Raw genomic sequence first — 5,000 nt, 5'->3', positions numbered from 1 at the left:
GTGCCGCTGTCCGCCCGGTTCTCGGGCCGGCTGTAAAAACGACTAAGTCCAACTTCAGGCTGGGAAGTGGCAAACTGAGGCCGAGTGTCCTGGTTCCCAAAATCGGCCAAATATTAGGCAAAGTGCCGCTGTCCGCCCGGTTCTCGGGCCGGCTGTAAAAACGACTAAGTCCAACTTCAGGCTGGGAAGTGGCAAACTGAGGCCGAGTGTCCTGGTTCCCAAAATCGGCCAAATATTAGGCAAAGTGCCGGTGTCCGCCCGGTTCCCCAAACGCCCCTGGTCGCCCAACTCAGGGGCAGAAGTGCTGAAATGAGGCCGAGTTGCCTGGTTCCCTAAAGCGGCCAAAAAAAGAGCAAAGTGCCGGTGTCCGCCCGGTTCCCCAAACGCCCCTGGTCGCCCAACTCAGGGGAGAAGTGCTGAAATGAGGCCGAGTTGCCTGGTTCCCAAAATCGGCCAAATATTAGGCAAAGTGCCGGTGTCCGCCCGGTTCCCCAAACGCCCCTGGTCGCCCAACTCAGGGGCAGAAGTGCTGAAATGAGGCCGAGTTGCCTGGTTCCCTAAAGCGGCCAAAAAAAGAGCAAAGTGCCGGTGTCCGCCCGGTTCCCCAAACGCCCCTGGTCGCCCAACTCAGGGGAGAAGTGCTGAAATGAGGCCGAGTTGCCTGGTTCCCAAAATCGGCCAAATATTAGGCAAAGTGCCGGTGTCCGCCCGGTTCCCCAAACGCCCCTGGTCGCCCAACTCAGGGGCAGAAGTGCTGAAATGAGGCCGAGTTGCCTGGTTCCCTAAAGCGGCCAAAAAAAGAGCAAAGTGCCGGTGTCCGCCCGGTTCCCCAAACGCCCCTGGTCGCCCAACTCAGGGGAGAAGTGCTGAAATGAGGCCGAGTTGCCTGGTTCCCTAAAGCGGCCAAATATTAGGCAAAGTGCCGGTGTCCGCCCGGTTCCCCAAACGCCCCTGGTCGCCCAACTCAGGGGCAGAAGTGCTGAAATGAGGCCGAGTTGCCTGGTTCCCTAAAGCGGCCAAAAAAAGAGCAAAGTGCCGGTGTCCGCCCGGTTCCCCAAACGCCCCTGGTCGCCCAACTCAGGGGAGAAGTGCTGAAATGAGGCCGAGTTGCCTGGTTCCCAAAATCGGCCAAATATTAGGCAAAGTGCCGGTGTCCGCCCGGTTCCCCAAACGCCCCTGGTCGCCCAACTCAGGGGCAGAAGTGCTGAAATGAGGCCGAGTTGCCTGGTTCCCTAAAGCGGCCAAAAAAAGAGCAAAGTGCCGGTGTCCGCCCGGTTCCCCAAACGCCCCTGGTCGCCCAACTCAGGGGAGAAGTGCTGAAATGAGGCCGAGTTGCCTGGTTCCCAAAATCGGCCAAATATTAGGCAAAGTGCCGGTGTCCGCCCGGTTCCCCAAACGCCCCTGGTCGCCCAACTCAGGGGCAGAAGTGCTGAAATGAGGCCGAGTTGCCTGGTTCCCTAAAGCGGCCAAAAAAAGAGCAAAGTGCCGGTGTCCGCCCGGTTCCCCAAACGCCCCTGGTCGCCCAACTCAGGGGAGAAGTGCTGAAATGAGGCCGAGTTGCCTGGTTCCCTAAAGCGGCCAAATATTAGGCAAAGTGCCGGTGTCCGCCCGGTTCCCCAAACGCCCCTGGTCGCCCAACTCAGGGGCAGAAGTGCTGAAATGAGGCCGAGTTGCCTGGTTCCCTAAAGCGGCCAAAAAAAGAGCAAAGTGCCGGTGTCCGCCCGGTTCCCCAAACGCCCCTGGTCGCCCAACTCAGGGGAGAAGTGCTGAAATGAGGCCGAGTTGCCTGGTTCCCAAAATCGGCCAAATATTAGGCAAAGTGCCGGTGTCCGCCCGGTTCCCCAAACGCCCCTGGTCGCCCAACTCAGGGGCAGAAGTGCTGAAATGAGGCCGAGTTGCCTGGTTCCCTGGAGCGGCCAAATATTAGGCAAAGTGCCGGTGTCCGCCCGGTTCCTTAAACGCCCCTGGTCGCCCAACTGACCGGCAGAAGTGCTGAAATGAGGCCGACCTGCCTGGTTCCCTGGAGCGGCCAAATATTAGGCAAAGTGCCGCTGTCCGCCCGGTTCCCCAAACGCCCCTGGTCGCCCAACTGACCGGCAGAAGTGCTGAAATGAGGCCGACCTGCCTGGTTCCCCGGAGCGGCCAAATATTAGGCAAAGTGCCGCTGTCCGCCCGGTTCCCCAAACGCCCCTGGTCGCCCAACTCAGGGGAGAAGTGCTGAAGTCAGGCCGAGTTGCCTGGTTCCCTGAAACGGCCAAATATTAGGCAAAGTGCCGCTGTCCGCCCGGTTCCTCACACGCCCCTGGTCGCCCAACTTACCGGCAGAAGTGCTGAAGTCAGGCCGACCTGCCTGGTTCCCTGGAGCGGCCAAATATCAGGCAAAGTGCCGCTGTCCGCCCGGTTCCCCAAACGCCCCTGGTCGCCCAACTGACCGGCAGAAGTGCTGAAATGAGGCCGACCTGCCTGGTTCCCCGGAGCGGCCAAATATTAGGCAAAGTGCCGCTGTCCGCCCGGTTCCCCAAACGCCCCTGGTCGCCCAACTCAGGGGAGAAGTGCTGAAGTCAGGCCGAGTTGCCTGGTTCCCTGAAACGGCCAAATATTAGGCAAAGTGCCGCTGTCCGCCCGGTTCCTCACACGCCCCTGGTCGCCCAACTTACCGGCAGAAGTGCTGAAGTCAGGCCGACCTGCCTGGTTCCCTGGAGCGGCCAAATATTAGGCAAAGTGCCGGTGTCCGCCCGGTTCCTTAAACGCCCCTGGTCGCCCAACTGACCGGCAGAAGTGCTGAAATGAGGCCGACCTGCCTGGTTCCCTGGAGCGGCCAAATATTAGGCAAAGTGCCGCTGTCCGCCCGGTTCCCCAAACGCCCCTGGTCGCCCAACTCAGGGGAGAAGTGCTGAAATGAGGCCGAGTGTCCTGGTTCCCAAAATCGGCCAAATATTAGGCAAAGTGCCGGTGTCCGCCCGGTTCCCCAAACGCCCCTGGTCGCCCAACTCAGGGGCAGAAGTGCTGAAATGAGGCCGAGTTGCCTGGTTCCCCAAAGCGGGCAAAAAAAGAGCAAAGTGCCGGTGTCCGCCCGGTTCCCCAAACGCCCCTGGTCGCCCAACTCAGGGGCAGAAGTGCAGGAATGAGGCCGACCTGCCTGGTTCCCTGGAGCGGCTAAAAATTAGGCAAAGTGCCGGTGTCAAACGCCCCTGGTCGCCCAGCCCAAAAAATGACAAAGTCCCACAAACGCCCCTGGTCGCCCAGCCCAAAAAATGACAAAGTCCCACAAACGCCCCTGGTCGCCCAGCCGAAAAAATGACTAAGTGCCAACAGCGCCCCTGGTCGCCCAAACACTAAACGCCCCTGGTCGCCCAGCCGAAAAAATGACTAAGTGCCAACGGCGCCCCTGGTCGCCCAGCCGAAAAAATGACTAAGTGCCAACAGCGCCCCTGGTCGCCCAAACACTAAACGCCCCTGGTCGCCCAGCCGAAAAAATGACTAAGTGCCAACGGCGCCCCTGGTCGCCCAGGATTAAAAAATGACAAAGTCACACTTCAGGCCGACTTGTGCTGAGCAGAGGCCGGCGCTCCTGGTTCCCTGGAGCGGCCAAATTAAAGGCAATGTCCCGGTGTCATCCCGGTCCCTCAAACGCCCCTGGTCGCCCAGGATTAAAATATGACAAAGTCACACTTCAGGCCGACTTGTGCTGAGCAGAGGCCGGCGCTCCTGGTTCCCTGGAGCGGCCAAATTAAAGGCAATGTCCCGGTGTCATCCCGGTCCCTCAAACGCCCCTGGTCGCCCAGGATTAAAATATGACAAAGTCCCACTTCAGGCCGACTTGTGCTGAGCAGAGGCCGGCGCTCCTGGTTCCCTGGAGCGGCCAAATTAAAGGCAATGTCCCGGTGTCATCCCGGTCCCTCAAACGCCCCTGGTCGCCCAGGATTAAAATATGACAAAGTCACACTTCAGGCCGACTTGTGCTGAGCAGAGGCCGGCGCTCCTGGTTCCCTGGAGCGGCCAAATTAAAGGCAAAGTGCCGGTGTCAGCCCGGTCCCTCAAACGCCCCTGGTCGCCCAGGATTAAAATATGACAAAGTCCCACTTCAGGCCGACTTGTGCTGAGCAGAGGCCGGCGTTCCTGGTTCCCTGGAGCGGCCAAATTAAAGGCAAAGTGCCGGTGTCATCCCGGTCCCTCAAACGCCCCTGGTCGCCCAGGATTAAAATATGACAAAGTCCCACTTCAGGCCGACTTGTGCTGAGCAGAGGCCGGCGTTCCTGGTTCCCTGGAGCGGCCGAATTAAAGGCAAAGTCCCGGTGTCAGCCCGGTCCCACAAACGCCCCTGGTCGCCCAGCCACACGGCGCCCCTGGTCGCCCATCCACAAAAACGGCAAAGTGTCAAAAATGCCCCTGGTCGCCCAGCCAATAAACGCCCCTGGTCGCCCATTCATAAAAACGGCAAAGTGTCAAAAATGCCCCTGGTCGCCCAGCCACTAGCCGCCCCTGGTCGCCCATCCATAAAAACGGCAAAGTGTCAAAAATGCCCCTGGTCGCCCAGCAAACAAACGCCCCTGGTCGCCCATCCATAAAAACGGCAAAGTGTCAAAAATGCCCCTGGTCGCCCAGCAAACAAACGCCCCTGGTCGCCCATCCATAAAAACGGCAAAGTGTCAAAAATGCCCCTGGTCGCCCAGCAAACAAACGCCCCTGGTCGCCCATCCATAAAAACGGCAAAGTGTCAAAAATGCCCCTGGTCGCCCAGCAAACAAACGCCCCTGGTCGCCCATCCATAAAAACGGCAAAGTGTCAAAAATGCCCCTGGTCGCCCAGCAAACAAACGCCCCTGGTCGCCCATCCATAAAAACGGCAAAGTGTCAAAAATGCCCCTGGTCGCCCAGCAAACAAACGCCCCTGGTCGCCCATCCATAAAAACGGCAAAGTGTCAAAAATGCCCCTGGTCGCCCAGCAAACAAACGCCCCTGGTCGCCCATCCATAAAAACGGCAAAGTGTCAAAAATGCC

This window comes from Hippichthys cyanospilos, unplaced genomic scaffold (genome assembly GCF_059441005.1).
Source record: "Hippichthys cyanospilos isolate Australia breed blue-spotted pipefish unplaced genomic scaffold, RoL_Hcya_1.0 HiC_scaffold_79, whole genome shotgun sequence".
NCBI lineage: Eukaryota > Metazoa > Chordata > Actinopteri > Syngnathiformes > Syngnathidae > Hippichthys > Hippichthys cyanospilos.
This window is presented reverse-complemented; position numbering follows the sequence as displayed.